The sequence below is a fragment of the Tachypleus tridentatus genome, chromosome 9 (genome assembly GCF_004210375.1).
Source record: "Tachypleus tridentatus isolate NWPU-2018 chromosome 9, ASM421037v1, whole genome shotgun sequence".
Taxonomy (NCBI): domain Eukaryota; kingdom Metazoa; phylum Arthropoda; class Merostomata; order Xiphosura; family Limulidae; genus Tachypleus; species Tachypleus tridentatus.
Window position 1 is genome coordinate 158,598,292 of NC_134833.1, and position 19,984 is coordinate 158,618,275.

The window sequence follows — 19,984 nt, forward strand, 5'->3', positions numbered from 1 at the left end:
TCAAACCAAGTTAATCTCTTAGGATTTTCACAGTGAGGCTGTAAAATCACCTGAAAACCCAAAATCGTAAAAAAACGTTGGTTAATGTAATAAGCCATAGCTCTAAGGCGTATCGTTGCAAAGCTGAATTTTGTTTTCAAATTTCCTATAACATATCAGTTGATAAATCAGCAATTGTTGTAATTAAAAGTTTATTAGATCTCCTGTAAAAACATTTAGTTGTATGCAACTTTTTATGTTTAGCTAAAATAGCCTACTTCTGGCCACAGTTTGACCATGTCACTAGTTATTCAGCCTTTTCAGATTTTTACCATATATTCTTACATCTCTGAATGATCTTAAAAAGAAATCAGGATGGTGTTCAACCTACTTTTTGAGTTATAATATTTTAAAGTATCCTCTGACCATACGTTTTTTATTTTAAAAAAATTCAGTTCAGGTGTGTTACTGTGTGCAAATATATCCATACAATTTTGAAAAATACCTCTCAGAATCTTATGAATCCCACTAAAATATTCTATCCAGCCTTTCAGTGTTAAATAATGAAGTTGTAAGAAACAAGAAAGAATTAATTCATTTCTGAACATGTTTATTGGCATAACTAGTTAGATCACATGGCAATGCAAATATATTGTGTATGCATTAAAGTTATGCAGATATGGCTGAGTTCAAGATTCATAATATAATAAATACAAAGGTAAATCAGACATAAAAAGCACAGTGCTATAACAAGGGACAACTGAGAAAGATTATAGTCACACCAAACTGAAATATTCGTGACAATGAAATGTTTCAAAAACTGCTTTGGCGATAAATTACCTTTAACAACATCAAATAAACATTGCTTTGTTCAGACAGCTTGAATAAATTTCTGAAATTCGAGTTTGATTATTTTGAGATCACTTTGACTTAGAACATAGTAGCGAGCACTGCTGCCTTGCATGGTAGGTGCACTTATCAGACAAAGAATATGTTGGAAAGGAATCCAGCTTTCATCTTTACGTGACCTTGCAGGCCATGAGAACAGTTTGTTTCTTGATTTCATCATAAATGACACCAACACATCGGAATGTTCATCTGATCTATCGTTTATGTTTCTCACATACCATTCATGATCATATAAGCATGCCACATATTTCCCTGGCTGATAATTGTCATTGCTATCATTAGACCCTATCTGAGCTGCTGCAGCATCACATTCACTGTTACTACCAACAGTTACTACTGTGTACACATCATCATCTGATAGCCTTTTCATATACAATTTGTTGGTAGAATAAAGATATGATGTGACCTAATACCTGTCACAGTTTTGTGTTTTTAATACTGCTCAAGTAGATCAAACTTTACACAATTCTGCAGGACTGATTCCTGATTGACAAGAAAGAACTGAATGCCCTGAATGTGGTCCTTTGCCCAATGGTACTTATTAGAGACACTTAAAATTTGATAATTTATTACTTTTCACAACCTTGATTTTTTTTAAGATCATGTTTAGAGATGTAAGAATATATGGTAAAGGCTGATTAGAATATTTCAATGGGATTCATACATTATTTCAAAATTGTATGGATATATTTGCACACAGTAACACACCTGAATTGAAGTGTTTTTTTAAGTAAAAGTATGGTCAGAGGATACCTTAAAAAAATTATAATTCAAAAAGTAGGTTGAACACCATCCTGATTTTTTTTTAAGATCATATTCAGAGATGTAAGAATATATGGTAAAAATCTGAAAAGGCTAAATAACTAGTGACATGGTCAAACTGTGGCCTGAAGTAGGGCTATTTTTAGCTAAATCATAAAAAGTTGCATACAACTAAATGTTTTTACAGGAGATCTAATAAACTTTTAATTACAACAATTGCTGATTTATCAACTGATATGTTATAGGAAATTTGAAAACAAAATTCAGCTTTGCAACATATTACGTCTTAGAGCTATGGCTTATTACATTAACCAAAGTTTTTTTACGATTTTGGGTTTTCAGGTGATTTTACAGCCTCACTGTGAAAATCCTAAGAGAGATAAACTTGGTTTGAGACCATTTTTGAATTCTATGAGACTAATGCAGTCAGTGTAGCAAATTTCAGCCTTTTATCACCATTAATCTTGCAGCTTTATAGCAGCCAAAGTTGCCCGAAAATGAATTTGCCAAAAATAACAAAAAATTAACTACATTTTACAGGGCTGTAAATCAGAAACTATTAGAGATATTGATCTAATCTTTGGTAGTTTTTAATTATATTAGTAGATGAGCACATGTGAATTTTTTTCAAGGCATTCTGAGGGGGTCACCTGGAACTTTTTCCAAAATCTGGATTTGACATGGAATGACCCTATATCCTCATGTTCTTTGTTTATCTTTCCCTTGGAGTGTATTTCCTTCTCTCTTTGGCCTGTGAGCATCGATGGTCTAACTTGTTCACCATTGATGTTACATCCACTATACCACCATCTATATCTTCTCCTTTATCCAGATTGTTCCTTCCTCTCCAGACCTCAACAGCTTGTGAGGATAATTCCTTCTTTTTGTCTGTTTATCATCTCTACCCTTTGTTTTGTTTCAGGTAGACTTCTATGTTTTGGATGTACCCTTTGTTTTTATATTGCCCACAAAGCTTTCTTCCACGGTTCCTGTCTCTATCCAGTGGCAAACCTCTTCATCCAGAGATCTCTTTCCTTTTACCCTCACCAATTGGGCTTCTCTTTTGATCCAGTTGGCTTATTTCTCCTTACCTCCTTTACATTGTGCTAAATTCTGTGTTACCACTAATCACTTCATACATCTCACCTTTCTAAGTTAGTCTGTATAGATACTTTCTTTTTTTTTAGGAACTCATTAACACAGGATCCCTCTCTGTGGCATGTTACGCCTGACCAGTTATACTTTAAAACAAAATCTATACAGTATGCTGTGTTGACTAGAACTTTATTTTCCCATGGCTTTGCATGCTCACCTTTGAGATGGGATGTTTCACAAGATTGTTTGTAGGTGAATAACCTCACAATATTTGCTTCATAAATTTGCCTATCCTGGACCATACAACCAATGGGCATCATAAGTAAAGCAGAAGGGAATAGCTTCCATGCCTGCTACGTTGTGATTGAATAAATCGGTATGGTGTACTTGTCTCAGGTGTCAGTGCTTCTCCAGGCTCTCCAATGCATTTCAGCCTTCTTTTCTTCTAGTGAAGTATGGGAGTTTGTATCGCATACTAGTTCCAAGTTGCCAGGGTGGTTAAACGTGGAGGCACTCTGCTGAATGAGTTCCACATAAGATGGCTATAACTATTCAGTTCAGAGTAGAGTATTAATGTTCTGCCAATATGAAAGACTTAATATTGTCAAATTTGCAGTTAAACATATAATGGAATTAGAAGTCAAAGTGCAGTTCACCTTTTGATTGAGAGCCTTTTTCCTACCCTCACATGGATGTCAGTGCCCCACGGGCTGGCTTTGATTTTCAAGGGAACCAATTATATAAGTCTTTATATAGATTTGGGGCTGTATATCTTCCTCCCTTGATTTCTGTTTGTGTTGTGGATCACAGTAGAGTTTGGTGGGACCATTTCAGTTCTATCCTTGGCTGTCCCTCATTCTCTCATGTCCCTCATTATAATATGGTGTTATTGTCCTTTAGATGATCTCAACCTGTTTCATGGGCATGGGAGTTGTTTGAATGCATTAGTCTTGCTTTTGGTACCAGATGTCAAGTTCTAAGGAATCAACTCGGGAATCAATGTAGTTTAGAATTTAGAATTCCCCGGTTTTTGGTTTGAGATGAAGAAGGCATTATCCTCATCTTATGCTCGCACAAGTGTATGTCAGTACCTTATATGGAGGTTTTTGATGAAGTAGACTTACTGAGTACACTCTGCCTAACCCTAGCTGCTCTACACCATGGGACACATTCTCATTCACCCACTTTCTTATTGTAGGATTGAATTACTCTATCTTTTCTGGTTAGGATTACTTTCCTATGACATTCTTTCCCTCTAGGGTATACTCCTCTCATTTTCTGTCCTGGTTTTTAGACATTTCTCCACTGGGGAAAGAATATATCTGGATCTCAGAAGTGGTGCAGTTCTCTTCTCCAGATCTAACTCTCTCTCCTCTCCATAGGTGTCCTCTAAATGCTTTTAGAGATATGTCTGTTCTTCCTTCTTCCTCATCAATGTCATATTCTAGCTAATATTGTGAGAGGATGGAAGAACTGTGTTGGAATCTGTACTTTTCCTATACTGAAAAACTGACACTATCCACTCACTTCCATAGCTTTCGTCATCTGCCAAACGTCAAAGTGATAGTTGGATAGAAATGCATAGACAGAGTCAGATTCATTACAGGAGTGTACTATGCTGTGGTGGGTAGGTGACACAATAATTTACATGAGAGACATGTTAAAATCATTTTATTCTAATAGGGGTGTGTGGAAAGCTTGTAGCATACATGACAAAAATGATTGTGTATAGAGGGAAGCAATAAATGAGAAAAGCTAATGTTTTCTTAAATTCTTTTAACCAGCCTCATGAGGCAATTAACATGTCATTGGTTAAATAATAAGTACTTATTGTAAAGTTGTGGAAGTATGATATCAGTGATTGTCACGATTCGTAACCCAAAGGAACACACAAATCAAATAACACAGGCCCACAAATTTAAACTTCCTTAAACTTGTTTTAATTTTAATTAAAAATTTTTCCATAATTCAGCTATGCAAATAATCATTTTTTTCTATCATTTAAGGAATTTTTACAAATCACAAAGAAAAAGAAGTCTTGCTTGTATCAAATTTGCAAAACATTTACCATAGTTATAACAATATATTTACCATAGGTATAACAATATATACCATAGGTATAACAATATATTTACCATAGGTATAACAATATATACCATAGGTATAACAATATATTTACCATAGTTATAACAATATATACCATAGGTATAACAATATATTTACCATAGGTATAACAATATATACCATAGGTATAACAATATATTTACCATAGTTATAACAATATTTACCATAGGTATAACAATATATACCATAGGTATAACAATATATTTACCATAGGTATAACAATATATACCATAGTTATAACAATATATTTACCATAGGTATAACAATATATACCATAGGTATAACAATATATTTACCATAGGTATAACAATATATACCATAGTTATAACAATATATTTACCATAGGTATAACAATATATACCATAGGTATAACAATATATTTACCATAGGTATAACAATATATACCATAGGTATAACAATATATTTACCATAGTTATAACAATATTTACCATAGGTATAACAATATATACCATAGTTATAACAATATATACCATAGTTATAACAATATTTACCATAGGTATAACAATATATACCATAGTTATAACAATATATACCATAGGTATAACAATATATACCATAGTTATAACAATATATACCATAGGTATAACAATATATACCATAGGTATAACAATATATTTACCATGGGTATAACAATATATACCATGGGTATAACAATATATTTACCATAGTTATAACAATATTTACCATAGGTATAACAATATATACCATAGTTATAACAATATATACCATAGTTATAACAATATTTACCATAGGTATAACAATATATACCATAGTTATAACAATATATACCATAGGTATAACAATATATACCATAGGTATAACAATATATACCATAGGTATAACAATATATACCATAGTTATAACAATATATACCATAGGTATAACAATATATTTACCATAGGTATAACAATATATTTACCATAGGTATAACAATATATACCATAGGTATAACAATATATTTACCATAGGTATAACAATATATACCATAGGTATAACAATATATACCATAGTTATAACAATATTTACCATAGGTATAACAATATATACCATAGTTATAACAATATATACCATAGTTATAACAATATATACCATAGTTATAACAATATATACCATAGTTATAACAATATATACCATAGGTATAACAATATATTTACCATAGGTATAACAATATATACCATAGGTATAACAATATATACCATAGGTATAACAATATATACCATAGTTATAACAATATTTACCATAGGTATAACAATATTTACCATAGGTATAACAATATATACCATAGTTATAACAATATATACCATAGTTATAACAATATATACCATAGTTATAACAATATATACCATAGTTATAACAATATATACCATAGGTATAACAATATATATCATAGTTATAACAATATATACCATAGGTATAACAATATTTACCATAGTTATAACAATATATACCATAGGTATAACAATATTTACCATAGGTATAACAATATATACCATAGGTATAACAATATTTACCATAGGTATAACAATATATACCATAGGTATAACAATATATTTACCATAGGTATAACAATATATACCATAGGTATAACAATATATTTACCATAGGTATAACAATATATACCATAGGTATAACAATATATACCATAGGTATAACAATATATACCATAGGTATAACAATATATACCATAGGTATAACAATATATTTACCATAGGTATAACAATATATACCATAGGTATAACAATATATACCATAGGTATAACAATATATTTACCATAGGTATAACAATATATACCATAGGTATAACAATATATTTACCATAGGTATAACAATATATACCATAGGTATAACAATATATACCATAGGTATAACAATATATTTACCATAGGTATAACAATATATACCATAGTTATAACAATATATACCATAGTTATAACAATATATACCATAGTTATAACAATATATACCATAGGTATAACAATATATACCATAGGTATAACAATATATTTACCATAGGTATAACAATATATACCATAGGTATAACAATATATACCATAGTTATAACAATATTTACCATAGGTATAACAATATATACCATAGTTATAACAATATATACCATAGTTATAACAATATATACCATAGTTATAACAATATATACCATAGGTATAACAATATATTTACCATAGGTATAACAATATATACCATAGGTATAACAATATATACCATAGGTATAACAATATATACCATAGTTATAACAATATTTACCATAGGTATAACAATATATACCATAGTTATAACAATATATACCATAGTTATAACAATATATACCATAGTTATAACAATATATACCATAGGTATAACAATATATACCATAGTTATAACAATATATACCATAGTTATAACAATATATACCATAGTTATAACAATATATACCATAGGTATAACAATATATACCATAGGTATAACAATATATATCATAGTTATAACAATATATACCATAGGTATAACAATATATACCATAGGTATAACAATATTTACCATAGTTATAACAATATATACCATAGGTATAACAATATTTACCATAGGTATAACAATATATACCATAGGTATAACAATATTTACCATAGGTATAACAATATATACCATAGGTATAACAATATATTTACCATAGGTATAACAATATATACCATAGGTATAACAATATATACCATAGGTATAACAATATATACCATAGGTATAACAATATATACCATAGGTATAACAATATATTTACCATAGGTATAACAATATATACCATAGGTATAACAATATATACCATAGGTATAACAATATATTTACCATGGGTATAACAATATATTTACCATGGGTATAACAATATATACCATGGGTATAACAATATATTTACCATGGGTATAACAATATATACCATAGGTATAACAATATATACCATGGGTATAACAATATATTTACCATGGGTATAACAATATATACCATGGGTATAACAATATATACCATGGGTATAACAATATATACCATAGGTATAACAATATATACCATGGGTATAACAATATATTTACCATGGGTATAACAATATATACCATGGGTATAACAATATATACCATAGGTATAACAATATATACCATAGGTATAACAATATATTTACCATAGGTATAACAATATATACCATGGGTATAACAATATATACCATGGGTATAACAATATATTTACCATAGGTATAACAATATATTTACCATAGGTATAACAATATATTTACCATAGGTATAACAATATATTTACCATAGGTATAACAATATATACCATAGGTATAACAATATATACCATAGGTATAACAATATATACCATGGGTATAACAATATATTTACCATGGGTATAACAATATATTTACCATGGGTATAACAATATATACCATAGGTATAACAATATATACCATAGGTATAACAATATATTTACCATGGGTATAACAATATATTTACCATAGGTATAACAATATATACCATAGGTATAACAATATATACCATAGGTATAACAATATATACCATAGGTATAACAATATATACCATAGGTATAACAATATATTTACCATAGGTATAACAATATATTTACCATAGGTATAACAATATATACCATAGGTATAACAATATATACCATAGGTATAACAATATATTTACCATAGGTATAACAATATATTTACCATAGGTATAACAATATATTTACCATAGGTATAACAATATATTTACCATAGGTATAACAATATATTTACCATGGGTATAACAATATATTTACCATGGGTATAACAATATTTACCATGGGTATAACAATATATACCATGGGTATAACAATATATTTACCATAGGTATAACAATATATTTACCATGGGTATAACAATATATTTACCATGGGTATAACAATATATACCATGGGTATAACAATATATACCATAGGTATAACAATATATACCATAGGTATAACAATATATACCATAGGTATAACAATATATTTACCATGGGTATAACAATATATTTACCATAGGTATAACAATATATACCATGGGTATAACAATATATTTACCATGGGTATAACAATATATTTACCATGGGTATAACAATATATTTACCATAGGTATAACAATATATTTACCATAGGTATAACAATATATACCATAGGTATAACAATATATACCATAGGTATAACAATATATACCATGGGTATAACAATATATACCATGGGTATAACAATATATACCATAGGTATAACAATATTTACCATGGGTATAACAATATATACCATGGGTATAACAATATTTACCATGGGTATAACAATATATACCATAGGTATAACAATATATACCATAGGTATAACAATATATTTACCATAGGTATAACAATATATACCATAGGTATAACAATATATACCATAGGTATAACAATATATACCATAGGTATAACAATATATACCATAGGTATAACAATATATTTACCATAGGTATAACAATATATACCATAGTTATAACAATATATACCATAGTTATAACAATATATACCATAGGTATAACAATATATTTACCATAGTTATAACAATATATACCATAGTTATAACAATATATACCATAGGTATAACAATATATATCATAGTTATAACAATATATACCATAGGTATAACAATATTTACCATAGTTATAACAATATATACCATAGGTATAACAATATTTACCATAGGTATAACAATATTTACCATAGGTATAACAATATTTACCATAGGTATAACAATATATTTACCATAGGTATAACAATATATACCATAGGTATAACAATATATACCATAGGTATAACAATATATACCATAGGTATAACAATATATACCATAGGTATAACAATATATACCATAGGTATAACAATATATTTACCATAGGTATAACAATATATTTACCATGGGTATAACAATATATACCATGGGTATAACAATATATTTACCATGGGTATAACAATATATACCATAGGTATAACAATATATACCATAGGTATAACAATATATTTACCATAGGTATAACAATATATTTACCATAGGTATAACAATATATACCATAGGTATAACAATATATTTACCATAGGTATAACAATATATACCATAGGTATAACAATATATACCATAGGTATAACAATATATTTACCATAGGTATAACAATATATTTACCATAGGTATAACAATATATTTACCATAGGTATAACAATATATTTACCATAGGTATAACAATATATTTACCATAGGTATAACAATATATTTACCATAGTTATAACAATATATACCATAGTTATAACAATATATACCATAGTTATAACAATATATACCATAGGTATAACAATATTTACCATAGTTATAACAATATTTACCATAGTTATAACAATATTTACCATAGTTATAACAATATTTACCATAGGTATAACAATATATACCATAGGTATAACAATATTTACCATAGGTATAACAATATATTTACCATAGGTATAACAATATATTTACCATAGGTATAACAATATATACCATAGGTATAACAATATATACCATAGGTATAACAATATATTTACCATAGGTATAACAATATATACCATAGGTATAACAATATATACCATAGGTATAACAATATATACCATAGGTATAACAATATATTTACCATAGGTATAACAATATATACCATAGGTATAACAATATATTTACCATAGGTATAACAATATATACCATAGGTATAACAATATATACCATAGGTATAACAATATATACCATAGGTATAACAATATATACCATAGGTATAACAATATATTTACCATAGGTATAACAATATATACCATAGGTATAACAATATATACCATAGGTATAACAATATATTCCATAGGTATAACAATATATACCATAGGTATAACAATATATATACCATGGGTATAACAATATATTTACCATGGGTATAACAATATATTTACCATAGGTATAACAATATATTTACCATAGGTATAACAATATATTTACCATAGGTATAACAATATATTTACCATAGGTATAACAATATATTTACCATAGGTATAACAATATATTTACCATAGGTATAACAATATATACCATAGGTATAACAATATATTTACCATAGGTATAACAATATATTTACCATAGGTATAACAATATATACCATAGGTATAACAATATATACCATAGGTATAACAATATATACCATAGGTATAACAATATATACCATAGGTATAACAATATATTTACCATAGGTATAACAATATATTTACCATAGGTATAACAATATATACCATAGGTATAACAATATATTTACCATAGGTATAACAATATATTTACCATAGGTATAACAATATATTTACCATAGGTATAACAATATATTTACCATAGGTATAACAATATATACCATAGGTATAACAATATATACCATAGGTATAACAATATATACCATAGGTATAACAATATATACCATAGGTATAACAATATATACCATAGGTATAACAATATTTACCATAGGTATAACAATATATACCATAGGTATAACAATATATACCATAGGTATAACAATATATACCATAGGTATAACAATATATACCATAGGTATAACAATATATTTACCATAGGTATAACAATATATACCATAGGTATAACAATATATACCATAGGTATAACAATATTTACCATAGGTATAACAATATTTACCATAGGTATAACAATATTTACCATAGGTATAACAATATATACCATAGGTATAACAATATATTTGGGTCAGTTACACAACCTTTTGTTACCATAGTGACAAATAAATAATATTGAAAATAAAATTACAATGTCAAAATACACACATAAACAAATACTATCCAGAAATGGCACATCATGTGGCCTGTTTACCATTTATATTACTCATGGGTTCTAGAGCAATCAATAAGACTATATTGTTGCAATTGGTGTAAAGAAATCTATATCCATTGGTTGTCAACATTTTAAGCACAACAAAATGTGACACAATTCCAGTTAAAATGATTCTCTTATTTAAATATACATATAACATTCTGTGAAAAGTCTGTACATGATGTAAAACAATGGATGTCATTTTTGGAATCAGTGTACACAATTTACTGTCCAACATGTAAAAATGTCAAGACAATAGAAACATCACAGGCCTGTGTAATTAATATGTTACTATATAGTAGAGGTTGGTATGCTATCAAGAAAACCCAATATAAACTTCCAGCTGACATTCATCACGAAAATAGCCCTACTCGGGTAAGTGTTTGCACTTGTGTTTATTAGACTCTTCACCTAACCTTCATCCATTTGGCCCAGCGGCCAAGTGATTAAGCACTTCGACTTCGTATTCGAGGGTCGTGGGTTCTAATCCCTGTCATACCAAACATGCTAGCCCTTTCAACCATGAAGGCATTAAAAATGTGATGGTCAATCCCACTATTCATTGGTAAAAGAGTACCACAAGAGTTAGTAGTCAGTGATGATGACTAACTGCCTTCTCTCTAGTCTTACACTGCTAAATTAGTGACAGCTAGCACAGATAGCTCTTGTGTAGCTTTGTGTGAAATTCAAAAACAAATCAAACCAACCTTCATCCATTCACTGCAGGATGTAGTTCTCTGTTATATATTGTTCCATTTTGTCTTATCTGTGATAGCCCTATTCATCTTGTGATGTTATCTTTCCACTGCATTCTTTGGTTTGTTTTGAATTTCGTGGAAAGGTACACGAGGGCTATCTGCACTAGCCATCCCTAATTTTGCAGTGTAATACTAGAAGGAAGGCAGCTAGCCATCACCACCCACTGCCAACTCTTGGGCTACTCTTTTACCAACGAATAGTGTGATTGACCATCAAATTATAACACCCCCTTGGCTGAAAGGGTGTGGATGTTTGGTGTGACAGGATTCGAACCCACGACCTTCGGATTACAAGTCGAGTTCCTTAACCACCTGGCTATGCCAGGCATCTGGAGCTTTACTCACTTTAGTTGTATAAATGTTTGTATTATTCATCTGCTTCCTGTTAATCTTGCAGTATGTTATTCCCATTCCCATTTCATAACACCAATAAACTAGGTGATTTATTTCCCCTTGTTGTTGTTTTCTGAGATTGTATTGGCAATTTGTCATTTAAGTTGATGTTAAGATTTTTCTTTGTCATCTTTGATTTTTAATTTGTTTCATGGTCAACCAGACCTGGCAGCTATATGGCATTGTTGACATAATACACAATTCATATACTTTCAGTTTAAGATACTGGAAATATTTTATTTAAAAAGTACTTTCCACAAAACCTCCATTTTGCTTTTTCTTATCATTATGTCATTGTTGGATTAAAAGTTTGGATTATATTTTGTTTTACCTTATGTGAAGTAAGAAAAAAGTGCAGTACCTAACACACATCCAAGTACTAGGTGATTGAACTTTTAATCTCAGTTATGTCTTTTTGATGTTTCACAGAACTTTGAATTTATAATCCACTTTCTAGTATATGAGAAAACAGAATACCAGTCATGGAACTGCTCATCTATGTTCCAAGATTTATGTTAGATCAGATAGTACAAAAAACAGCAGGGTGGGAAAGTAAACCACAGAACAGAAGGTGTCAAATCAGAACTTTAATGACATTACCACGAAGGACAGATGAAAGTCTAGGAAATATAAATTAGATATGATAAGAAAATTAAACAACTGTAAATGTGTAATATATGGATACTACTTTTAAAACTGGGATAACCAACCATTATTAATAAATCAAAATATGATATCATTAAATATGAATGCTTGTTAAGAGTTGACATTGTGTGGAAACAGAGTTTCTGCTAGGCTTGCTTCATTTTCCCATTTCACGACCAAAAATGTCTGGTTTCTCTTCAGTAATTACATGTCCAGAGGTTTAACTTCCATTGACAACACGGGTGAAAGCACAAAATAATAAAACCAATCTAAATGTGCAACAATGATTTGCCAAATGGCCCATTGTGTTGTTGAGAGTCAGTGGGTCCACAAGCAATCCAACAAGCCAAATCACCAGCAGAGAAATCAAGCCAATACACTGGATCTTTTGCATTAGTTTCTTCATTTTTGTAGACTGAAGCATTTTACCATAGTCTAATAGATTTTCATTTTCAGTAGTTATTTCAACTTCAGACTGTCTTGTAGAGCAACGTGCAATAACATTAACACTAGAGATATCAGGAGAATTTACAGGTAAAGTGAGATCAGTTGAGTCAGCATGTGACACCTCGACATTGTCATCATGTTCTGACCTTGAAGTGGACAAAATGGTACTTGTAGGTGTGGTGCTTGGTTCAACTTCAATCTTGTCAGAGTCAGATGCAGTACAAGTGATTTCTGATGGCAGAGATGTGTTTTGATTTGGAAGGTCACGTTGTGCAAGTTGAACAGAAAACTTAGCTTTCCAATCTTGGTCACTAAATTCTAAGCCTTTTGTTGGTTCTTCTTTACCAGTTTTCTCTTAATTGAATACATTTCATCTTTCAGTGTGAAAAATATCGAAACAAAAATAAAAAAAACAAACACAAAAGAATATAGATCATATATAGTTATAATGATTAGAAAAACACTGAAATTCATAATGAAAAACATTGGTCAGACAGTCAAACATACTAAACTCTGGGTCTACATTTAGACGAAGATTGTCAGAAAGTTACCCCAGGACCATCAACACATAAACATGAATTCATAAATACCTTTATTGATTTGCTGCATTCTGATTGGTTGAAAACCATTCGTGTTTAGCCTCGAATCAATTCGAGACTAGCCTCAACCCATTTTAGGAGAATTAGTTTACAGTCATTGCAAAAGTTTCATTAAGGTTGTTGCTATGGTAGCTATGCAAGAAGCAATGTCAGTGGTAATATGTAAATCCATTGTGAGCCAAAAAAAGTATTCCAAAACAATTTGTGATCAATAACACATACTGTAATAGCCTATATACACAGTGATCATTCTGTAGTGGTGCACATACATTACATATAATCAACCGTAAACTGTACTGCACATTGAACTACTGAATACTGGGCTAGGTCTAGACTAGAGTACCTTAATCCTAAACAAATATCTCAAAAATGAGTTTTAACCTCAACTTTTTACCTCGGAACTTTGGATGAGCCAACAAACCACACATCAACAAAATAGGTATATATACGTCTGAAACTTTATCTTTTAATTTATCTTAAATTGGGAATAGTCCACTTCATTATCCCAGGCTTCAGCAGCGTTTCCAGTGTACTCACACTAAACCAGTTAGCCTATTTAAGCCTAACGTTAGTGTTATCTGAAAACTGAGTGACAATAACGTTAGGCCTAAATACTCTAACGTTAAGCCTAGTACTCAGTGCTAACCTTGCTCACATGAAATTGTTCAATTCATGCATTTTCAGACAATCCTAAATTGGTTTTGTTGATTTGTCGGTTCTTTACAGTATATATGTATAATCACGGTGCCACAGTACTGTACTACTACTGTTAGCATAGCATATACATAACAACGTTAAGGATCATGTTGCTGTACATGTCAAAGTCTTACGCAATTTGGCGAATTATCGCCTTTAGACTGCCCTGATTAGGCAATTGTTTTCCCAGCTTTTCAGAAATGTAATAGAACACATATTGATCTGAATTTAGAGTCGCAAAATAATTGAATTACACCTAAGAGTTTGTCGTCGTTGTCTCTGTGTTTCTGTCCCTGACTGTTCGTTTGTCTCATAAAAATATTACCAGAGGGCCAGGCCGAGTTGGGCATTATGACGTCAGGATAGGATCAAGGAAGAACCTAGGAGGATATAATTGTGATCTCCATTTCTGAATCTAGAAATGGCATATTTGACAAAATTTTGTTGGTCATTTATGAATGGGGATAAATACAAGGGAGCTCGGTCTTAAATTTAAGACCAAGCACACTTGTTTTATCCCATAAGTAAATCTCAGCTTCAGATCTGTTTATATTATTACATAATCTCAAGGAAATACATACATGCCCAAATTCTCATACAGGTTACATGCAATCTATGAACGGTGGCATTGCTACATTGGTATTTCTTTCTAATTTTTTTCTTGGTATAAAATATTTCAAAACATGTACTCGCACATGAAGGATGCTTGTTTGTGTTTTTTTACAGCAAGTTGTTTGAAGCCAAAAAATTACGGCTCAGAAAAGCTTCAGTGAGAAACACTTATAAAAATATTACCAAACACGCATGAATAATGTAACACTAACGCAAATAAAACTAAAACAAACAAGACAATAACCCAAATATAGCGTACGAAAAAACAGAAGCCGAAAAAAACAAAATCATCTACGTCTCTGTACACAGTTACCATTTCGTTTGACTTATGTTTCTATGGCATTATTCTCTTATTTTTCTATAGATGTGACTGAATAAAGCAGTAAAAGATGAAACATAACAGTTCCACTGCCTATAATTGCTTATCAATAGCCACAACAGAAGGAATGATTGAAAAAAATATTTCATTTTCAAGGTCAGACATCATAACATACGATCGTCTTTTACCTGAAGTTTTATTAACATTTTGTACTGCTCTTTACAGTAATCTTTCACAAATCAATGATTTCTTACTTCAGATACAAAGTTTAGTAGTTTCTCGAAACTTTAGTTACTCACCAAGCCAAAAAAAACGTTTTGTTTTTCTTTGGACAATGCAGCGTAAAGTCGAACACGACAGATAAGGGCAATTACAAAAAAATCGACTAAAGTTGAGTGTGGCAGTGAAGGAGTTAAGGGAATAATAGCTGGGGGTAAAACTCTAATGTGCCTCCCCCTTCCCTTCCTTAAGCCATGGACCAGTAAACCGCGAAATCGCTTAAGCCGCTGTAACAAGTCTTGTGAGCGAGGATTATCGCGGCTCACCGCTAATTTAAGAACGTGTAAAAATGCGGCTTACGAATTTAATCCTGGCTTTATAACTTTAAGGGGATATTTAAAAAGGATTTGCTTTAATTTGGGAAATAAATAAAATATATTACAATTGAAATCGACCGTTAATCTACCTTATCGGCTCTCTATGTCAGCTTTATGGAGGCCGCCATTGTTACCGAATCACACCTCTCCATACATTAAAGTTAATCCGCGGTTAATCCGTGAAAAAGTGATCAATAATTAAAGTATTATCTTTAATTCGATAATCCGATATAATGATTACGCAATGGCCCGGATGAGGCTCCTCGGCGGAGCTGTTGGCGACTTCAGCTTTTCAGTCACAAAGGTTTAAGCCGTGGACCACTTAAGCCGCGGTTAAGCAGGTTGACCCCCCAAATACCGCGGCTTAACGGCGCTCCACTGTACTTATTTTGCTTAATGGTTAATGTAGGGCCGCGTTGTGCTCTGAACAGGTAAGTGTGATTTTTGTTTTAGTACAAACTTTGTTCCAACGGGACAGATAACGACTAATTTGGAAAAATTTGTAACGGCTCTTGTCACATAGTTAGAAAGTCAAACAAAACTGTGATAGTTAGAAAAAACTGTCTGCTTTTTTTCGTATTATTATTATATTTATGATGAACTATTCAGTTAAATAAAAATTATCTGCATTTCTATCACTCGTAGGGTTAATTGTCATCGTCAGACAACAGCAAAAAGAAAACAGGAGACATTAAAAAGTTTTTAGTTCTTGGTTTTCATGTTTATTTTTAATAAAAATAATTAAAATATAACAATAAGAATCTTTTTGGTTATTTAAGGTTAGATTAAGTGAAATAAAGAATAAAAATAGTTCATGAGATACGCACACAAACAACTCGATAGCTGAACGAATGCGACACGTTTTCCAAGTGATGTTCAACTTGTAATATCACAAATAGTAGCTAGAAGGCGTTCAAACATCAAAGGGCAATTAAACCACAAAGTTTAATGATAAATAAATGTATACTGTTACGAGTTTATAGCTACTTATTATAAACGGATGTAGTTTCATATTAAAATATGAAGTCATTTTAGGAAGAAAAAGTAAACAATTTAGACTTATTTCGATTTTTTAGTCGTTCAAATTGATCAACCTTAAAATCAAAGTAGAGAAAATAAAAGATAAATTTTACTGAGAACAAACATTTTTAATATATTTTAGAGAATACGCAAATGAAATTTGATATTTTTAAGACGAAGAAAAGTATTTTTAATTTTAGCATAAAATGACTGCATACGGACGATTCAAAGCAGTATTGAAATACACGGTATACTCACGGGCAAATTGTTTTCTTTTTTTTTAGTTTATTAAAATACTTTACTAAAATGTAATTCTTTGCATTAGAAAGATTTATAACGTTTAGTGAAAAACTGCCAAATTTCATGAAATTATGCACACTGTATAAAAGTATCAAATCTGTAAAGAGTTTAGACGAATACAAAGAGATCACATAGTCGGTCAAATGTTAATGTTAAAGCTCGAGAGGCATTGTGCTATGTCTAAAATCCTGTATGAATAAATTATAAAAATAATCCCTCTGTGATGGTTTTGTTTGTTCAGATAACGATCATTCAGTGGATGATTCAGTGTTTGTCGTGAGAGTTATAGCGTCTATCAACCGATTAGCAATGAAATTATATGACTGAAAGTTTATTTGTAAGTTAGGCATACCACTCTTGGAATTTCTCTTCAAACACTCTTTGTGAACTTAGACTTACAACTGTGTACAAGTGATTTGGTTTGTTTTGAATTTTACACAAAGTTTGATTAACTGTTTGGAATTAAACACAAAGCTACACAATGGGCTGTCTGTTCTTTGGCCATCACGGGTATCGAAAACTGGTTTCTAATTATATGAATCTACAAACATACCTGTTGTGAAATGTTTGTTACAGACTCACCAAGTAGCGTAAACTTGTTAAAGCTTCTATAACTGCCTACAGTATTATTACTCACTGCTTCATTACTTACTGAACTGCTCTTTGATTCAACTTTGTACTGGCAAGTACTTTTATTTAAACGTTATAAGGTTATGGCCATAATCTTGAGATATGTATGGTTGCTCTTTTTAATAACTGTATTTCACCAGGATATTTAGTGAATTATCTAGAAATATTATGTGTTAAGTATAGCTATTTCCAAATGGGAAGAATGGCAGAATTCAGCTTTTCAATGTCTCTTGATGTGCTTTCTATGATGACTTATCAAATTCATCCAGACATATACACCAAACCTCTTCTTTCTCATCAGATAAGTTTCAATGCTCTATAATCGTGTTCTCATTTCCCTCTGATTCTATCTCAAACTCTGTTTCCTGGTGACGCCATACCATGAGAGATTCATATATAATTTAATTTTAGTTTATTCGTGTGTTGAACATGCTTACACACGTCATATGAATATTCTATCTCACATATCAGTGGATTATCTTGTCATAACTCTAGGTCTGAACCTGTCCAACAAGAGCCTAGCTGCTTAAGAGCTGCAGCTATATCATGTTTTCATATTGGAAAGTCATTTGTTTGACTGTTTTGTTGTAGCAATTCTTCTTACCTATCTCCTGGCATACAAACTACTGTCCATCTGCAAATCCAGTTTCCAGCCACTCTCTCCTTGAGGTGGATTCCTGTATGTGGTGAGGGAATCTCACAGAGAAAGCTCTGTTATTTCAGTTTACTTCCTCTGGTATCTGAACATCCTTCCACGTGTTATATGGATGGTTCGAAATCAGGTGACTCTGTGGCCTCTGCTATGGCTTGTTGTAGTTCTGTCGTTGCACTCAGAATTCCCACTACAATTTCTGGGTTCAATGCCGAATTGTACGCCATTTCTCTTGCCCTGGATCACATAGAAGCTAAGCAGTACTTAAATTGAGCTATTTATACTGACTCACTTAGTTCTCTACTGGTCCTAGAATCGCTTTACGTCAGTTCTCACCCTGTTCTCGCTGACATTCAAAACCGACTGGCCCATTTCTCTTTAACATCTATTTCTATCCAGTTCTTCTGGATACCAGGCCACGTTGGTATTCGCGGGAACGGGCTTGCTGACACTGCAGCTAAATCTGTTTGCTCTGGCACTATCACTGCTGTGCCTGTTCCATACAT